The following is a 20,670-nucleotide window of genomic DNA, read 5'->3' as shown; positions in this document are numbered from 1 at the left end:
CACACAAAATGCCTCAGCTTAGAAAGGGGATCTTCCTGAGCTCTACACAGATTTGCTTTTGTTGGGAAACATTTACTTCTGCTGTGTCAGTGTCACAGATGGGAGACTACAGCAGCACGTGGTTTTATGTGCACTGCTGTAGCCTCAGCCTCTCTCTCTTAGACCATGCAGCTTCCTGCTTGAGGAGATTAGTCCTGTCCTAAAGCTCCTGAGGAGCCCAGGCACCCCCACTCCGCAGCTGAGCAGAGCGGGCAAGACAGGGGTGCTGGGGCAGGAGCTGACACAGATTACATGCCTGAGACACTGACTCTCTTTGACCTCCCCATCTGGGGAAAGGAAAGACTGAGGAAGAGGGAGGCTTGTAAACACAGAGTTGAGCCTCCCCCCTCCCAAAAAAAAGGCGCTGACAGCCTGATAAATGCAATCAGGTGGACACTAGGGATTCCCAAGGGATTCTCAACCCAAGCTCTTGAGAGGGTTGAAGAGCTTAAGAACTAGTCTTGGTGCCTGCAGTTTCCAAATTAAACACAGTGAGATGGTGACTTGCTATTTTCTTCACTTCCGAAGCCTATATTCCAGCCCAGAGAAAAATCTCCACTGGAATCCAAAGAGCGGCTGGGATGCTTAGACCAAGGCTATGAGCCCAGCAGAGCCCGAGGCTCACCCCACTCCAGGGTTAGGCTGGCATCTGGCCACTTGCATAGATGCCTCAAAGGGATGTCAGAAGCTGCTGAACTACAGGCATCAAGTTCCCCAGGACACGCAGACCCATGGCAGTCCCCCTTACTGTGCATATGGTGCAGTGTCACCTGGGCCATGGGCTTCAGTGTCTGCTACAGATCTGCCCATGCTGCCTACAGCATCTTCAGTTCTCCTTGGAGGTCCCTAGCCATATACGTATTGATCTGGCTAGTCCATGGTGCCTGGAGACATCATAGCCCAAGCTGGGATGGCTGACCATTAGTGTGGCTCCCAAAAGAACTGCCAGGTCACCTGATATATGCTGATGCTGCTCCAAAGGGCATCCCAGTAGACTTGGGGCTGAAGTACCACCCCTGCAGCCAGATGTGAAGTGAGGGATGGGCTGGCAAAGCCTCCTTGTAGTGCCCTCAGTCATGGCCTGCCTCCCGGCCGGGGCTGGGAGTTCCATACTTCGAGGCCCAGCATGGCCCCATTGGGATAACACCCCTGAAGAGGGTAATCCAACAAGGGGAGACCTGTGCGAAATGAGTGGGCCACTGTGACAAGTGGCAGCCATTTGCTCTGGCCCACCTGCTTCCCGCTTGCTGTCAGGCAGCTGTGGAACCATCGGGACTACCGGGGCCTCCAGCTGGGGTCAGCCCTTTCCTACGGAGATGCTCTCAATCTGTTCTCCCCGCGTGCATGTCTCCCTCCCTCTCCTCCTCCTGTAAGCAGTAGAGCCACTGCCATCTGGCATTTTCAGCTGCTAAATAATTCACTGCCTTTTTGTTAACAAGGAGAGTGTGTCTCTGACCGAGGGAGGTGTTGGACCTTCAAGCAAATAAACAAGGAGACTCTTAGCAACCTCCAAGTCCCTTCTCTGCCACCACCACTCCACTACCCAGTAGTAAGATCCTGCAGCTTGTTTCTAGGCACCATGTTCACGCTTGCAGGAGGAACATCCTGCCACAGGATGGCAGGGTGAGGGGGACTGTCTCAGGGATCACTACGGGTTGTCTTTCCCTATCAAGTCCTTGTTGCTGCCCCCTTTCCCCCGTAGCAGGTATTTTGCTCCTGGTGGCCAAAAGCAATGGGTTCCTCCTGGAGAAGGTGCTAGCATCTCATACTCCAAGCTCTCCTGTCCACAAACCTCCCAAACGCAAGCCTTCACCCACCCAGCCAAACTGGTTCCTGTCTCTCCACCCAGCACTGCACAGAGAAATTTCAGGAGCAAAAGAGCCCTGAAGCCACCGGTCCATCTCTGTCCCCTCTCTCTTAGGCGCCTCCAACCCCGCTGCCCGAAGGAGCCATCATGTTTTGCTCAGTCCTGTAACACAGCCCTTGCGGCATATCACAGCTCCTATGAAGCTGATCTCAAGCTCATTCTCCTGCCTTTTCCCTAGTCCCTTCACCCCCAGATACCCATGGAAACCCACCTCCAAATACCCAAACTGGTACTTTTCTAGACCGTTTGTTCCAGCTAATCTCACCTTTTATGGTGCTGCTCTTAGAAAAGCTTATGCAAATTATATAGCTGCAGCGTTACCATTAAAATAACCATTGGGAACAACGAGCTAAAAGTAAATCATGTAAATGTTCTAGGAACAGCACATGCAGCAGAAACAGCGAGAGGAGATCTCTGCTCACGTGCTCCAAGAACAGCTTGAACTCAGACCTGTAGGACATGTTCAACCTCCCTCCAACTGGAGGAGATACCTTACTTGGTATACAGAGTGAGAGATCACACGGACACAGTAGGTCAGTCTTAAAGTCACTGTTAAAACACCTAAGCTAAATTTTCACACCAAACGTATAAGATAATTCAGCATTTTGCAATACTCTGGTGACAGCATTCTGCGATCGTATCTTAAAGGTCCAAGCGAACCCCACAGCACCACCAGACCAGATCCTATTCCCAGCAATACCACTTTGTGCTTTTCCCAATTTTAATGGCCAGAGGAGGAAATATCGCTGTGAATAACAGAGCTAGGTGGGAGCCTTCGCCTCCAGAAGGTGTTGGGAGAGCTTCCTGTTAGCTGTGTATGAGGCAGTGCCTCCAGATGCCAACCACAGACAGGCGTCCCTCGGAGCAGCCGCTGTCTTGGAGGAGCAACAGTGACGGGCAAGTCAAGAAACACAGGAGTAGGGAGGGTTGCAGCTGGGAAAATGAAGCAATAGCATAGAGGCAGAAATCACAATATATGGTCTACCCAATCTAGGTCTTACGTAGAGGAAAGCTGGTAAAATGGGGCCAGAAAACGTGCAGAGTACTAGAGAAAGGCAACCCTTCTTTCTCCTCTTTGCAGTGGCTGTGAACGGACAGTGAATGTATAAGATTTGCCATTGAAAGTGATTTGCTGGGTAATTTCTATGAAGCATTTCCAGTGCGTAAGGTTTGCCTTGAATATTCAGTGCCGTTTGTTTTGTTGATACACCAGCATATGCTTCTCTCTGGTTGGGTGGGCACTAATCCAGAGAATCAGATTTCCAATTGAAAATAAGGCATTTCTTTTATGAGAATGCAATTTTTCAAAGTTCGTCTTTCCCTTGAAGCACCCTGCCAGCAAACTCATTTGCTAGGGGATTCACGGACAGCTGGAGTAGCAAAACACCAAAACAAAGTCTTGGGAGAGCTCAGATGACTAAGCCAGGCTTCTCGGCATGCCTGCGCTCATCCAGCCCCGGCGTCCTGCTCCAGCAGGAGGGCATTACTCATTTCAGCTGGTGGATGGGCAGCCGGGGGGCAGGGCTGCTGATGGAGCTGCCCATGGCCACGCAAAGCCAGCAGAAAAGCCAGGGTGAGGAGCCAGGCCATGTCTCCTAGAAAGCAAGCATCCCTGCTACCTGACTGCCTCTGCGTCCTTCTGCCTTTGCAAGGAGATGTGGCCAGGCTGCAGGAGGGGAAAACGAGGGCCGCCATCAAGGGAAGATCAGGTTCATGCCCTGGTGTGCCCAGGGCCAGGCGGGGAGGTGAACCTCTGGTGTCCCACCTTGCAGGACTGCAGTGACTGACCTTGCGGGACTGCAGTGACCGGGGCAGCCAGGAAACCCAAGCCGCTGCCACTGACTCAGCATAACTAACGATCTTGGGCTGGGAAAAGGCTTATCAAGACCCTGTGCTGAGCTGAGCACACAGCCCGGCAGAGGCAGTTTTGGCACCAGAGGGCACAGTGACCTCTCCTGTCCCTGTAGCTCAGTGCACGGGAGAACAGGCACACCACAGGCCACATCCATCCCGGAAGGGGATAAGGACAGAGAGGATGGGACCACAGACACGGCCCTCCAAAACCCCGTGTGGGTCCAAGGCGTTCCTTCCTGGCTCTCTGTTTGCCCTTCTCTCTTAGATTTACAGCCTCGAGGTCCAAAAAGCAAAGAGGGAGTGGGCTGCCAGCAGCCTATGGGGATGAGCGGGTGCAGGGCAGCAGCATCCCTGGGCAGGGCTCTTCACACCACCTTCAGCATCTTCAGGGCAGATGCCTGCACAGGAGACCAGCCCTGCTGTAACAGCACCCACCCCCCTGGGGCTGTGTCCCACAGACCGACAGACAGCAGGGCCGGACACCACCAGGGAGCCAAGGCGCTGGATGCGGAGAGGTTGGTAGCACAAACGCTGACACTGGTGTGAACGCTGTGCCCACACCCTGCTAAGGCCACAGCACAGACAACCCACCAGCGGAAGACCCCCCATCCCATCACCAGCAGGACGGCAGCTGCCTCACACGGGACATACACCCGCCTGTCCCGGTAGCCTGCTGGAAACAAGACACATCTTCCAAACAAGGAGGACCACAGCATGAGCAGCAACCTGGCCAGTGGGCTACAGAGGCTGGGGTCAGTAAGGTTTGGAGGCAAAGGACCACCCTGCAGCAACTGATGACTCCTAACGGGTATAAAACACCTGCTCAAAGACTAGCTTTGTCATTGCCAATCAAGACATGATTGCCTAGAGGGGTCAGGAGGACTCAACAGCTGGCATCCCTTGTCCCCATACCACTCACAAGTGACCCTGGGCATATGTGTCTGGGTGCTTGTGAGGATGGGGGGTATGAGTGTGGGAGCAAGTGGGATCAATGAGAAAATGAGCGTGAGAGCATGGCTGAGTAAAATCAACCTGCATAAAGATAGTGTAAATAAACATCACCTTCCCTGCCCTGCTCTGGCACTGCTTTCCCCTTGAGGGGCACAAACGCCCACCAGGCTCACTGCCAGCCAGGGCAGGATGGTGGGGGGAGCGGCTGGCCCGCGAGCCCGCCCAGGTCCAGGGGATGCAAACACCAGGGTGAGCCCCCCCCCCCCCCCCCCCCCCCCCCAGTACCTCCACTCCCATCACCGAATGCTTTGCGTGTGACTCGTGGCCCCCTGGGAGCTTCCTGCAGAAAGGGACAGCACAGAGACGCAGGGACCCACGGCCAGGGACCACGTGGGCAGAAGGATAAGGGAAGAGGCCTCTGTTCCTGGGACAGAAAATGCATGTCCTCCCCGCTCCCCTCTTCTCACCCACCGCTCCCAAACTGCCCCATCAACACTACGTGACCCACCAGGAGGGAGAGATCGCGACCCTGTTTTGGGGAGCCAAGCAAGTTTTTCTGCTCTCAGGAGTGGCAGGTTGCCACCACCTTTGGGAAACCCTGCGCAGGGTCACGCTGCCCCAAGGCAAAAAACCCGAGACTCACCTTAAACCAACACAGCATTTGAGAGTAAAACCCTCCCCTGCCACGTCCCCCTGCGGACGCTGCGGCATCACCCCCAGCTCCCTGCCCTCCCCTTCTTCCCTGGCACTGCCCTGCAGTCCCAGGGCTGGCCGCGTTTTGGTGCTGGGACAGACTAAGCTTCATGTATGAGGTTTTTGGACGAGAAGGCATCCCAGCCCCTGGCCTCCAGCAGGCCTCTCTGCAGGACAACGTTTGTGGCCTTCCTCTGCAGAGAAAGCCACATGCACAAGCCCCTTCTCCCCGAGGGATGCTGCAGACCAGGCAGGGCAGCACTGACTCGCTGCAGCACTCCTCATCATGACAATAAAGTCAAACCTCAGGCAACCGAGAGCAAACGGTGCTTACAGTGAGATCTACAGCTGGGGAGGTTTGCTTGGGCCGGTGCGTGGGAAACGCCGTGCACAGAGCAGCTCTTCTCCAGCGCCTCCTCCGCGCGTGTGCGAGCCAGCGGCTGCTGGAGCCAGCGCACGGCAATTGGGAAGGAAGAACCGGAGAGGAGTTTATTTGTTCCACCCCCAGCCCTTTTCGCCACATTTGACTAAGCTGCCACTGCAGGATGGCTCTAACCTGTGTTTGTTTTATATTTCAATATCCTGCTGTGCACACATCGTGCTTAGCCCCTCACACCACACTTTGTGTGCGCAAAGCACTGAACAAACATGAGCTAATTGGGCTGCAAGCTCCCCAGGGCAGGGGTCCGACGCTCATTCTGCGTCCTGCACCCTTGTCCTCTGATAACGCTTAAATCAATGCTCTTCAGCACAAAGGATCACCCAGGCCAGGCCCAGCCCAAGTGCACAGCAGGGAGCTGCCGGGCTGCTGGTGGGCGATGGCTGGAAGCAGAGAGCCAGGAAAGGGGGCTTATAAGAAAGATGGGGACACACTTTTTAGTAGGGCCTGTAGCGACAGGACAAGGGGTAATGGTTTTAAATGAAAAGAGGGTAGATTCAGACTAGATATAAGGAAGAATTTTTTTACGATGAGGGTGCTGAAACACTGGAACAGGTTGCCCAGAGAGGTGAGAGATGCCCCATCCCTGGAAACATTCAAGGTCCAGTTGGACGGGGCTCTGAGCAACCCGATCTAGTTGAAGATGTCCCTGCTCATTGCAGGGGGGTTGGACTATATGACCTTTAAAGGTCCCTTCCAACCCAAACTATTCTATGATTCTATGAAAAAGCTGGGGCTGACTGCAGGGGACAGAGGTTGCTCACAGGTGGGAAAGGGGCACGGAGTCATCCCAGGGCTCTTGGTTACCATACACATATGTGCACACACATGCATTCAGGAAAACCGTATTTCAGGAAAACAGTAAAGACACCCCCCTGGCACCACCAGGTCCCTGCTCCGAGCTGGGATGCTGAAGGCTGCTTGCAGTCCCCAGAGCAACCCCCATGTCTGCAATTAATTAACGATGATACGCGCAGATGAGGACAACTCCCAGCCCCTGCTGCCCGTGTGACTGAGGGCAGGCAGCCCTAGGGAAGGGCTTGGGCGTCCCCGCAAAGGGTGCCCCTGGGTTGTTTACTGCCTGCCAACTCCAAGACCACGGCATGCTGTGCCCACGCGCAGCCAGCCCGGCAGCAGCAGCTCCCATTTGGCATCAAAGTCCAAGGAAGGCACCTCTCAGCAAGGCTGTGGCAGCAGTGGGACGTCGGGCATTTACAGGCAGATTGCTTCTTCCTCCACCCAGGTAACCGTGCTCAAACAGAGGAGGATTTTAAGGCCTGTGAGAAGCAAAGTGCCACCTCTGCTGGGAAAAACACTCCCTCGTGGAAACCTATATGAAACCAGGAGCAGCTGTGCTGTGGTCGGGGCCCAGCCCAAGGCCGTCATTGCGGGTCATGGGCATCTTTCACAGTGCCACAAGGCGCCAGGAGCACTGTGGTCCCTGGAGATGGGGGAAAAGGCAAGATGGAGATAAGGGAAAAGGGAGCTCTTTCCTCCCCCACTCCCTTCCGTTGTTTGGGGAGGGGGGAGCTGTGGGAGGTGGAGAGGAGAGTGGGAGGTTTATCTGCTGCCTTTTATAAAGCCACCTGCTGCAGAGAGACTGCCAGCCACCGGAGTGGCCAGCACAGCTACAGCCGTCCCCTCCCACCCCAGGGCAGCAGCAAGGAGAAGACTGGCAAGGAGAGGACTTGGGCTGTGCATGAGGGGGATGCAGACCGGGAAGCCCAATACTGCACTACTTGGACCAGGCAACTCCGGTGGCTTTGCACCCTGGTGTCCTGCCTGGCCGGGATGGCATGGCACACTTGGGGATGGCACAGACCTCACTGCTGAGCTGGACATTTCAAGTCCCCTGTGCGGTTGCTCTCAGCTGCTGAGCTCCAGCCAGCCCTCCTTGTGGCTGATGCCCGCAAGCCTGCTGTGCTATGGGCAGCGAGTGCAGGCGTATGGCGGCTAGAAGGGGTCTGGCACCCATGCTGCTGGGCCCAGCTCTGCTCCACTCCAGCCCACTGCTGCCTGATAGGGACCTGGGGGCACCCTGCCACCGAGCACCCTCATCCCACAGCCTCACAGGGGCCACTACAAGGTGGGCAGCGTCATGCTTGTCCAGTTGATCCCCTCCTCCTCGGGCAACCTGCGAACCTCCCTCTGCACTGCTCTGGGGGAGGCCTTGGCGTCTGTCTGCTGCCAGCCTCCCCGCTTCGCTCCTCCCCAGCTTCGAGCAGCCACAACGTCCCCCGCAGCTGATTCTGCTGCAGGAGCAACGAAAACACTCCTGCCCTGCCCAGCTCCCCTCTCTGCAAGCATAAAAGCTTCTTCCTGAGAGCAGTGGGTTATAACACTATATATATACAAACATGCACACACACAAAAAATATGATTTTAGAGCATTTGCAGAGCTAGAACACTTTTCACCGCCTGTGCTCAGTGGCAGAAGCAGAGAGCGAGGTTTGGGCTGCAGCAGCAGCCCACGAGCACACCACTTGCCAATCCTGGCCCCGACGAGGCTTTCCTCCCACTGCTGCCCAGCTTCCAAGCGGATTTGGGTAACACCAGCCGACCGGGATGAATTACGCCACCCTGGAAGCGTGGGAGCTGGCAGCTCAGTGAAGGCTCCAGCTCCGGTGGGTTACACAAGCGGGGATGGCCCTGGCAGTGGCTGTGCTAGCCACATCCAGCCGTGCCAGAGGGATTAGCTCTCAGCATCCCGGTTCGAGTCAATAGCGCATCAAAGGGAAGGGAAGCCTTTGATGGTGAACGAAGGGGCTTGCAAAGGGAGGACAAGGAGAGAAGGTGCTCTCCGAGGCCTGGCTCAGCCACCTCCATCCCCTGGGGACGCATCCATAGGGGACCCGCCAAATTGCCACCTCCCCCCCAGTGTGCAAGCAAATTTGGTCCTTGAAAAGGAGGAGGGAAGAGACTGAACCCATCTCACAGTCTCAACACCAGATTGCACTGCCTTTGCCCGGGCCATGGGCCAGCCACCTGCCCTCCCACCAAATCCTGCCCCCACGCTGGGCCAGCCCAGTGCTGCTTTTTGCTGGGGCAGCGGAGGAGACAGGCAGTTGGTCTCCCCCAGTCGCTGGGGCACACATCCAGCCGCCTCTGCAGCCCACGCAGCCTTCGGGGGAGATCAGAAGAAAGCTGCTGCTGCTGCTGCTGCTTCTGCTGCTGCTGCTGCGGCTGGGAAGGGAGGCGGCTCTCCCAGGCGCACACGGAGCTGCAGACATGCGGCTCTGCAAAGCACCCACTATTCCAGCCTCCTCCCAGCACGAGGGGTGCTCCTGTGTGCCGACAAGACAGCTCGTCCCCATCACTGCCCCCCCCCCAGGGGATTCCCCTCACCCAAGCACAGCCCCAGCCACGTACCCACCACACGGCAGAGCAGAGCATGGCAGAGTAGACAGCCCCTCACACCCACCAGCCTGCTTTCCTCTCCTCCATGGAGAGGACCTGGGGAATTGAATGACCCTGGAGCATCAGAGATAAGAGGGAAATCACAGAGCTGTTGGGATGGGCACATCGGTGCATCCCAAGCCAACAGGAGCAGGGACAAGATGCATGGCAAGGACTGGGGTTCAGGATCCGCCCTGACACACACCTACCGCAGGTGGGTGTCCCAGCACATGGGGTAAGTGGGGCACAGACAGCATGCAGCCTCTGCTGTGCCAGCGCCATGGGCTGGCACTGCCCACACCCACCATGCTGCCTTCCCATCCTGCTCCAGCCGTGCCCACAAGCCAGCAGCTGCCCACGGCCACCGCAAGGGGTGTCGGGAGTGACAGATGTGATGGAGGAAAACACAAGAAACGTTTTTTTTCCCTTCGGGCAGAGAAGGCATTGTCACGTCTGGGCATGCACAGCAGCTGGGCTGGGAAAGGGGCAAGGCATCTGGAGGACAGAAGCCATGGGCCCGTGGGCTGGGAGGCGCAGCATCACCCAGAGGACGTGGTGAGACAGATGGCAGATTTGGCAGTAGTGTGGTCATGGAGCGACCTGCAAGCTCTTCCCGCTGCAAGGGCAGGCAACATGACACTGCACAGGGGCTGTCAGCCCAGCCTGGCAGGTTTAGAGGGGGTTCGCATCCTTTCAAACATGCCAGATCCAACAGCCAGCATCAGAGACGCTCCGTGGGCAAGTCAGCCTTCGATAAAAGCTATCTGGGATCAGGGCGAAAATGGGAAAAAAGATCAGGACAGCAAGTTTTAGGGGCAGGGAGGCAGAGAGATTGTCCCTGGTTTCTCTGCACAAGCCTGCCTTCCCCGCATGCAGGGCCATGCAGCCAGGTTGGTGCTCGGGGAAAGGCTGGCAGCCCCTGCACCACTCTGCCCGCCCGCCGGCAGCGCGGGGTCCCCAGGCAGCCGCCCCCTTCCCTCGACAGCATCACCACTCATGTGGAAGAGAAAAGGAAAGGAAATTAAACATGAGGTGCTGCAGCAGATGGCTGCAAAAGGAGCCTCCCCAAGCCCGTGCCCCCTTGTTCTTCCAGGGTGCTTTGGGCACAGCAGTGCCGGCACCAGGAATACAGCTGCCCAAAGAGATTCAGGGGCCCAGGCAAGGAGCAGTGTCCCAGCAACAGCCACTGCAAGGCTCTCCACAGCCCAGCAGCTATTGAGGCCCTGCCACAATTAGCAGGGATCAGACAGGCTCTCTGTCCATTTTGGGAGAGATGCTCAGGGGAGCAGCAATGATATGGAGGGGTTTTCACAGTGGCTGGGTGTCCTGGCCCAGCCCCAGCCCAGGCTCCTGCTTTCTGCCTGGCTTCGGATATGCTGTTCTCCCTGTTTGCATCCCCACTCAGTACATCTCAAACCTGCCACCATGAACGCTGCTCTTGCCTGGCTGGGCTGGCCCTGTGGTGAGCACCCCAAGATCCCGTACTTGCCTCTGCAGTACCAGCAAGGCATTTACTAAACGAGCGAGGGTCTCCACCTCCTCATTCACTACGTGGTTGATGTAAGGGGCAGTCTGGCGCACGCTGTGCTCCATAGCTGCCGTCCCTGCTCGGGGAAGCATCTCCCCAACTGGAAACACAAAGAGCCTCCAGCCAGCTTGAGAAAACCCAAGGTGAGAGTGCACAAGACCTCAGCACAGCCGCCGCCTCCCAGCCTAGCTCCCTGTGGCAATCAGTGCTTCCAGTAAAGCATGGGCACATCTCGCCCTGAAACACTGCTCTGCTTCACCAGTGCCAGTGCCAGTGCCACACCTGCACCTACTAGAGACAAAAAGCTGTGTAGCTGCAGACACTGCAGAGGCTGCAGCTCATCCTGACATCCCTGTGCTGACCGCAGCCCCAGGAGGGCAAGCAGAGCTCTGCACAGGCAGCCAAACTGCCCAGAGCAACGCAGATCAATATTTAAGTGATGCTGAATCCCGTGCTGTTGCCTCTTCCCTGGGGATAGGACAGCCTGCAGGACACACCGCTCTCCAAATCCTGCCCACCTGCCTTCCATGCTTCCTCCTGGTGGCACAGCTCCACCACAGGGCACGTGGACATCATGCTGGAGGGAGGGGACCAAAAAAGGACCAAAAGCCAGGTGTCAGGAGCCAAAGGAGAGCACTGGGAAGGCCCGTGCTAATGCTTACCATGGCACAGAGAGACCCTGCGCTAAATGAGCTGCAGGACCAGACCGAACCCAAGAGTGGGCTCCAGCAATGACGCTGGTGCTGCGCAGAGCACCAGGCTGGCCATGCACGCGGGCATGGCCGCAAAGCCCAGCTACCCGGATTAGCTCTGTTCAATGAGGGAGCGAGATACTATCCTGCTGGCACAACCGCTCTCCCTGCTTCCCACCTCTCGACCAAGGCGAGCTCCAGGGAATGGAGAGCTTTCCCCAGTGCATTCAGGGAGCAGGCAGCCAGACCGCAGCACCAAGGGCAGGACTGGACCAAAGCTCAGCAGGTCTCATCACACACCTGCGCACCCCTTCTCCTGCCCCGGGGGCTGTGACACCCACAAGCACTGCTCCCAGCTCAGACTTTAAAGGCTACGGAAGTACGGAAACTTATCCTGCCCCGAGGATATTTTCCGGCACCTTCAAACCACCACAAAAAATCCCAAGCCCAAAGAAACGTACAGTGCAATCCTCTCTCTGCTGAAACCAACTGCAACATGCCTCTCACGAGGGCCAGAAATACACCTCCTCCTTCTAGATGGAAAGAAACCCCTTTGACATTTGACTCCGTGCAGGGGCTGTCCGAATAAACAGCCAGGCCCTCAGACGTAGCTGCTGGGATGAAGGAATCCTGAAACCTAATGATTACCTGGAACACGGGTAAAGCTGTAGTTGTGATGATACATACCCAAGACAAGGCTTAGGGCATGGTCACTGTTTCTGTAAGTCCAGTTACTAGAGTATTGTATAGCTAGGTTTATCCAGCCCACTGTGCAGTATATCAGAGGACTATATTTGCAGAAACATCCATCCCCTGACTTTCCTGCAATGACTGAACTAACCTGAAAGTCTTTAAAATGTGCCGTTCTCAGGAGGTGGCCCAGCCACTGCAGCTATTATTAGCAGTATTCACTTTGTTGGGGTTTTTTCGTTTGCTTCTGAACAAGGAAGAATTTGATGAAATTTCATGGAAGAAAACACAAGAAATTAAAAACTCGGATGAAAGAAAATTAAACTTGATGAAACCTCCCAACAGAAAAATCCAAAGAAATTGCCTGATGAGAAGATTAGCAGCAGTGTAATATGAAAGGAATAAAGAGGACTTGGAACCAGAATAAATAAAAGAATTATGACTTTTGGAAACATATACCTGACTTAAAAGTAATCAGATTTTGTCTGAACCAAAAACTTTTAAAATTAAAAGACAGATATTTTAAAACTGGAAGTTCTAACAGACTACATGCTAAGACCTCACATCACCCTTATCAGTGAAAAATAAGTCAGTAGAAATTCATGACGTATGTCCTTGTTGCCAGATCTGCTCAGTGGCTGAGCACCTGGAGCTAAAGCCTGATGAACTGCAAAGGTGGCTCTGACAGCAGCAATCTTTTTGAAAGCAGAGGGAAAAAAAAGTCTCAATTAATTTAGTACACTGATTAGTTTAGTCAAAGTTCAGAAAATTACTGCAGGTTAACACAGGAGAGGCCTGGTTCCCTTTCCAAGCCCAATGAAGATGAAGTGTGAGAGGATAATCTCTACTAGTTCCAAATTCTTAAAAGCCAGAAATAATCAGGTTATATCACTGGTTATATTTTACATCTCCTATAATAAAATTCTGTTCCTATAATATAGTATTATCGTAATACAATATAGTATTGTTAAATTCATTACATATACAAATAATGCTTTCATAAACTTATTCTTTTTCTTTTGTGGACCCATACATTTTAAGCAGTTTTATTTAACCAACTAGATACCATTTTTTAAATGCTTGCTTTCTGCATTTTGAATTGGATTTCATTTTCCACTGAAATACAGCTGAACCAAATTCATAATAAATAATGAAGTGATATCTAATAAAGAAATGTGTCACCATTTTCTAATGCAAGAAATATAGACATTAAGAATCTAAATAACCGTATGTTACACTGTAAACCCACTCACTTAAGCATGGTGCAGCCTCCTGCTCAGCCCTAAGTACCACAACATACTCATCACTGAGAATCAACTTGTCCTTAGGAAAAGAGCAGAGTGTACAAACCCAGCAAGTTTAAAACTAGGTACTTAGGTCGTGGCTTTCTGATCATTAGTTTAAATCGTGACTTCAATCCATCCATCCTACTCAGCAGCAGGTCAAGAGCCAAACAAGGTGCAGATCAAACTTATTCTGAAGTCTATGAAGTTTGGTTCATTTTTCTGCCATTATTGCCATTTTACTTCCCTTCCATGAAGTTCTGCCATCTGTGACCTCTCCCTGAGAAAAGCAGCCCAGAAACACAAGGAATGGTGCATGTCCCCAGTCTGGAGCCTGCAAGCCCTGGGAGTCTCTGACTGGTGTAGAGACCTCCAGACTGCTGCTTGCAGGTTCAGGGGAGCTAGGCAAACCTCCAAACTTCTGGGCATTTTTCTAATGCTGCCTTGGGGATTATCCCATGGTGACCAAATTTGTCAGAAGATAGGACAAATAATCAGAGAAATTTTGAGGCTGAAGGGAGATTGTCTAATCCAGCCTCCCTTCTCAAAGCAGGGTCAGCTAGAGGAGGTTGCTCGGGGCCATGTCCAGGCAGGTTTTGAACATCTCTAAGGATGGAGACTCTCCTCCAAGCCAGAGCCACACTGAGAAGACCATCCCAACCTGCTGTTGCGATCAGGTCCTCCAGCCAGGTGGGTCCCAAGCCCCAGGCTACTGGGGGCCGTCCCAGTGCCAGCTGCGATCCTAGCTGCACTGGTGCCCTGTGGCCCATGGTTGGCCACTTCCAAGCCTTGTGAGTCACCCCTCAGCTTGCCAGCCCTTATGCGACATCTCAGCACCTGTGCCACTTCCCTGGCATATCATCCTAGCAGGGATCATCTTGCTGCACGGGTAGCACAGCAAGGGGACTTCTCTGGCAGGGTCACCTTGGCTTGGCCAACACAGGGTCCCCAGGCCTCACCTCAGGGTACCATGGGCTCACTTTGGGCCACAGCTGGGAGCTGCTCCCCAGCTATCCTTCCAAACCTGAGGTTTGCCCTAACTCCCACACCTCTACCATCTCTGAATTTCTGTCTCCCCTACCCCATCCAACATAGGACATCAAGGGGCTTGTTGTCTCAATCTCCATCACCTTCTGCCCCCGCTGCCTCCTACCACCAGCTCCCAGCTAACAATAAAGTGCTCCCCAGCAGAGCAGCACCAGAGCCCCTTCCTCTCTCTGTTAAGAGGAACTCAAAATTACATGATGACATATTTTTCCACTTCTCACAGCTTGCCTTTTAGCACTTGGGGGTGCAGTGGAGCTTAGCTCGTTCAGATCCTGCCTTCCTCTCAGCTCACCCACAATCTGCAGACACAAGATGTTGGTGCTGGGGGTAGGGGAATCAGGTCATCCAAAGCTTTCAAATGCTCCCACTGAACAGGAGCACCGAGCCTCTCTGCTCTGGTACTCCATTTTAAACACATCTTTATTTGAGATCAAAGTACGACAGCATAGAAGCCCTTCCTTGGTCAAAATGGTACCCACAGCTTCTCATGGGGACTCTGCTGGGAACTGCACAACTGATCCCGGTGTTGAAGTGCTTCTGTACTGTGGTGTTCATGCTCCCCAGAGGCTGGGCAACATTACAGTAATTTCAATTAGGAAGGTGATTTCTCAGCCAAAGAGGTTTTCTCTGCAGCCCTTAGCATGGCTGCAGCTCTTATGCCAACACAGCCATCCACTAAGAGAGGGCTGTACCGGGACAGGCAAGGCAGGACAGCGCTGGGGCTTAGGTAACCATCAAGATGAGTCATAAAAAGCGAACCTGGTGAGGAGGTGTGAGACTGAGTGGTGGCTGAACTGCCAGAGAGGTGGGGGTGACGCAGGGATCGGGGCAGCGGGCTGGGAGAGGGGAGCCCATGCCCCCCGCCAGGTTACTCCACCCCACCTCCCCCTGCCTCTGCAGAGAGGCCCTGCGGGACCTGCCGTGCCCAGTCTCACCCATTAACCAGCGACAATAGCGGCCTGGGCGATGGGAAGGGCCCGTGCAGTGCACGGCTGTTGTTGTAATGGTGTGAGCAAACTGCTGCCATTGTCCCTACCTAATAACAAGGTGTGATCACAGCCTAATTACCGGTCCCAGCTACCTTTGAAGCAATAACATCAAGCCAGCTTTTAAAAGATGTTTAGGCATCTTAAAGTGTGGGTAGATGCCAAGTGGGATCCTCAAAAGCTCTAAGACCTCTCATCGTTGAGGGATCTGATAGCTGGTTAGGGACTGAATGTAATCAAGCCATAGCTGAAGGAAATTGGGACTGGAGCTGCTTCTCCTGAAATAATCTCAAAGCAAACCCGCTGTTGCTCTGAGCACAGTGCATCAGCAATGCAATGTTTTCTTCAAACTTAGGGCTAAGTACACAAAATAGATTTACAGCAATTAAAGTAGGTAAGAAGAGCTGCTTCGCCAAAAGCAGAAGTGACAACAGTAGAAGGCTTTGGTGTTTATAGGACTCATGGAGGAGTCAGTATTTGCACAGCACACTGATGTTTGCCTAAGAGTTTAGGTGACTGATTAGTTTAATATCAATTGAATTCACTTGTGGGTGTTAGAAACATTTCTCCCTCTCCTTGTTGCTTTGGGAAAGCTCTCGAAGTCTGTTAAGACGGGAGTATTTCCTGCAAGGAATATTTTAAAGCAGTGACACTCCTCCTTTTACAGCTCTGCAGATGTAGGCTCTGAAGCTGTGATGAAATCTGCCTTACTTTCCCTTGGGCGAGAAGTCTCTGCATGGAAGGAGGACAGCATTTACCTGCAAGGGCCTACGCACACCCCTGACCGGCATCCCCAGCAAGCATCACTATTTCTGTCCCCGTTTGCAGGACCACCCTATGCTTACCATTCTCAGCAGCCACCAAACCAGGGATGAATTAGTTAACCTCGGGAAAGCTTTGAAGAGAAGAGCAGCTACAGAGCGATTCAAGTGTTATCATGCAAAAAAATAAAAGACCTGAAAGGCATTCAGACAGGAGTTGCAGGAAGACAGGAGCCAGGATGCTGCCATGGGAAGAAGGCAGAGGTTTAAGCTTACAGGGAAGCCAGAAAAGCCCATATGTGCTATGGACTCAGAGGCTGCAGGGGTGCCGGCGGCCTCCCTGCTTTTATTTATTACTTATTTGTTTGCCAATGGCTGTTTGCCAGGCTACTTAAGACAAATCCTTCCTGAAAGAGCTGCTTCTGCCTCCCTCTCCATCTGCTGCCCAGCCCTGACCACCACTTTGCAGGGTAGCAGGGAAGGCAGCAAGGCCAGGTCTGGTCTCAGGGCCAGCCTTTCTGCCTTCTGCTTTTTCCACACTTTCCCCCCTCTCTCCTCTGAACAAATACCGCAAACCACTTCAACAGCACCTTTTATTCCAAATGGCACATTTTGCCTTCTCTTCGCTGCTCAGACAGGCAGCCTGACCTGTAACACTGCATCGTAAAACCCCAGCATGGGGCAAGGTGCTTTCTCGTACCTCTTTTGCCCACCTGGCTCTCCCCTCACCTCCTGGCTCTCTGTCCACTCCCCCCTGAACTCTCTGAAAGGGAAGAAGGCAGGAGTGCAGATCAGCACTGGAGATGGTGGCTAAATGGTTAAAGGGAAAAAGATGGTCATGCAGAAATAACATCCGCCAACCAGACAAAGGTCTCTCTCTCTTTCTCCTGGATAACACCCGTTCTGTTCAGGAGGTTTCTGAATTGCAAACCCACTGTGCAGCACCACTGCTGCTAGAGAGGATGGGGAAGCAAGCGAGGGAGAAGGCAGGGCCTTGATCTGTGGACAAATCTGGATGAAGTCATAAACTGGGGGGGGAGAGCAGCTTGGCCAGAGCGTTAGATCATCCTGACCCGACAGCCCTTTCAGAGTCATTAATCTCTCAAAAGCTGGAGGGAGAAATGGGGAGAGATTCCCCTTCTTCTCCCCTGCCAGCACGAAGCGTTTCTAACACCGTCAGGTGTGGCTCCCGGAAGGAGGATTCTGTGGCCAGGATGACGCGGGGACCGAGCACAAGCCATGGCATGACACAGCGGTGGGATGACATTTTATCTCGCATCAGAGGACAGCAGCACAGGCCAGCCGGCAGGCACTGGGAAAGGACACCGAAGGCCGGGGCTCGCTCTCTGCTTCTGCCGCTGACTTGCTCCAGCAGCCCAGGGAAGCCCCACACCTCGCTGGGCCTCAGCCGCCCCTCAGGCGGGTGGAAACAAGCATTACTTAAAGCCACTTTGGTACGTGGTCCAGAATGAGGGCAGGAAAACAGCGTCTGAACAGAGCTAAGTACCCCAAAACCTCCTACAACAGCAAACCAAACCCATCCCTGGACCCTGGACCCGCAGAGTCCCCCTCGCGAGCTATACCCGGGCGCTGCCCACGGCGGTGCTGGCCCACCCGCCCCGGGGGTCATGCAAGTTGCCGTGAGCATCCCCCCCGCGCAGTCCCAGAGCCGGGCCCACCCGGGAGGCGCAGCTAAGCGCGGCGGGGCCGGGATTAGCCCCACGCACGGCGTGGTTTCCTCCCCACCCCAATCACCCACCGGCAGGACGCACCCCCGACCCGTCCTGCGCCCCGGGAGACCCCCAGCCCCAGCCACCCCTCGCTGGAGCCCCGCTGCCCGCCGGGCCCCCCGCCCGCTGCCGGCGCCGGCTGAGCCCCGCAGCCCGGAGCGCGGCTCCCGCCCCGCCGCCGCCACCCGCCCCGCACTGACCTGCTGGGGGGTCCCGGCCCCGCTCCGCTCCGGGCCCCGCGCCCGCCGCCGCGCCGCGCCCGCCGCCTCCCTCCTCCCCTCCCCGCGGCCCCCCCGCGCCGCCCGGCCGCGGGCTGCCCGGCCCCGGCCCCGGCCCCAGCAGGGGAAGGGGCCGGGGCCGCCGCCGCTCCGCCCCCCCGCCCGCCCCGCTGCGGCGGGGAGGCCGCGGTCCCCGGGCTGCTCCCCCCGCCTCACCGATGCTCGGGCGCCGGGGCCTGCGCTGCCGGCCGCCGGGCGGAAAAGCGGCCGGAGCTCCGGGCCCCCCCCCCGCGCCGGGGGAGCCGCCTCCTGGCCCGGGGCGGGGGCGGGCAGCCCCCCGCCGCGCTGCCTACCGTGCGCCCCGCGGCGTCCGTGCGGGGCGGAGCGGGCGAGGCCGCGGCCGGCGGCTCCGCGGCGGCCCCGGCTGCTCCGGCTGTCGGTGCGGGGAGCAGGCGGGGAGCTGCCGGCGGAGCGCCTGGCTGCGGGGTCTGCGCGTCTCAGGCTATTTCTGGGTCTGAGGCTGTGCCCGCCGCATCAGCCTCTCCGAGCGGCTTCTGCGGCGCTCGGCTCCTCGGGATGTCTGCCCGGGCGTGTGCCCCACGGCGAGGGGAGCGGGCCTCCGGGGCGCTCCGCCAGCGCAGCGGGGGCACACGGGGGGTCAGCCCGCCAACACGGCGGCAGGGGCAGGTGGATGGGAGCGTTTTAGACCTCAAAGCATTTGCAAAACCTCTCCCGTTGATGCGCCAGCGCTCAGTTGCTTGGTAGGCGTGGTAGCTAAGAAACTTCCGAGGGGTCTTATTTCTGCAGAGCAGTCATGCCTTCCTGCCATCAGGAGTGACCGGCAGGTGGGACAGGGACCTGAGCCACCAAGGTGCAAAGGGGCTTGCTCAGAGCCGGGTTTTCCTTAAGCACCCCACCCTGCTCCCCATCTCTCCAACCCATGAGGCTGCAGGCAGCGCACCCCGTGCTGGAGAAACCGCTAGCAGCACACCCAGGGGTGCGGTGCTGGGTATCTTGCCCAGCTACTGGTGTTCCCAACCGATGATCAGGGACACACCTGCAACTGGGCTAGCAGGGAACAGCCACCAGAATGTGACCACAGGGAAGCCCCACTGACATCCCAAGGCTTCATTGCTACCGCCTCATATGGGGGGTCTGGGGTCCCACATCTGTGGCTTCTCCAGATGCTGAGTAAACAGCGTTGCTCTGCAGCATCCTCTGAAGGCTCGTTTGGGCTCATTTCATCTCTTTGGGCTGAAGAAGCACAATCCAGTGGCTAAGCCGCTGCCGTTTAAAGGACCTTCCAGTCTGACAAGCACAGCTATGAAAGTTGCCAGGAGAAGCATCAGGGACCCAAAACAGGTAATGACCTGCCAGCCAAGAACCTCCCTTCATAATGCAAGTGGAAATAGGCTAGCACAGCTCACAGACCATGAGGAACCAAGGGGTGAAAAACAGGTGTCTCCCATAGAGTCTTTCCTTTTTTTTCAGGATCCCCAAGCCGATTTCTGCCCTGCTGGAGCATGGTGCGAGAGCACAGGTGGGCTACAATGCAATGCCTTTTGATAAAACTTTACTATAAATGAGACCTTTATCCCTGACTGGTGACTTCTAGGAGCTACCATAGCCCAAACAACACTAAAAGCCTAAAACTTTAGGGTACAGCTGAACAAAAAAAGATTTGCAAATCTTTCACTGCCATCTCCTTCAGCCCCAGCAATATGTATGATGTGGAGAAGTCACGCAGCTTGCCCCCTCACTCCAGACAAGCCAGTGCCAGTCCTACAGCATCACCGAGGCTTGGAGACCTTGACTGCTGCCTTGCAGCAGGTGCCACTGTCTGCCTCAGGAGAGAGCAGAGAGGACTGTGCTGGCTTTGTACAACGTGTGCTCTGCAAACGCTGAGCAACAGGGGCTTGTGGGAGAAACAAATCTGTGGGGATTTTCTAAAATGCCTTGTGACTGTGATCTGCCACTGGGTCCCCAATATTCGATACCCTACTTCTCAGCAAGTGCAGACTGTGTTTTTCATAAGCCTTCTCTGACCTACTGAACTGGAAACCAACAAGCTCCATCACTTAAACTGGCAAATGCTGCTGAGAAATCTTGACTTCTGAGCAGAGCCAGCAACCTTGCTGCTGGTGAGCTACCCCAGTCCCAAAGGAGTGAACACCCGCTCCCACTTCCTTGGCCTGCAAAGACATCAGAAATCACAGAAAGCTGGGCAAACCTACCCTGTGCATAAGCCATTCCCTGGAGATACTTGTTTCTTCCTGACTCTGGCCTGGATTGTGCCTACCTGGAATAGAATAGAATAGAATAGAATAGAATAGAATAGAATAGAATAGAATAGAACAGAATAATAAACCAAGAGGGAAACACAGAGGAGTCCAAACAAGGAGAAAAACTCCTTCATTTTCTGTTATGTATTGGGCCTCAGTGGCCTTGACTTTGGCCCAAGAAGAGCCTTACAGTTACGGTCTCACAAGGGCTCAG

General features: G+C 55.1%; 1 protein-coding gene across 12 annotated transcripts in view; it reads right to left on the bottom strand.

The window, feature by feature from the left end:
- Positions 1–18,633, bottom strand: part of TMEM63C (transmembrane protein 63C) — a 34,638-nt gene extending 16,005 nt beyond the window's left edge. For 4 of the 12 annotated variants that reach the window (XM_072865633.1, XM_072865627.1, XM_072865621.1 and 1 more), the window contains exon 1: positions 18,157–18,274. The gene's annotated coding sequence lies outside the window, so the exon portion shown is untranslated. Of the gene's footprint in view, positions 1–993; positions 1,078–5,738; positions 5,825–12,300; positions 12,385–18,156; positions 18,275–18,390; positions 18,494–18,527 lie in introns of those variants that run through there. The other 8 variants (XM_072865622.1, XM_072865632.1, XM_072865626.1 and 5 more) reach the window with 6 other exon arrangements.
- Between the last annotated feature and the right edge of the window lie 2,037 nt (positions 18,634–20,670).

Source organism: Ciconia boyciana, chromosome 6, assembly GCF_034638445.1.
Source record: "Ciconia boyciana chromosome 6, ASM3463844v1, whole genome shotgun sequence".
In the NCBI taxonomy this organism is placed as follows: Eukaryota; Metazoa; Chordata; class Aves; order Ciconiiformes; family Ciconiidae; genus Ciconia; species Ciconia boyciana.
The sequence above is the reverse complement of the archived record's forward strand: the minus strand, read 5'-3'. Positions and strand labels throughout refer to the sequence as shown.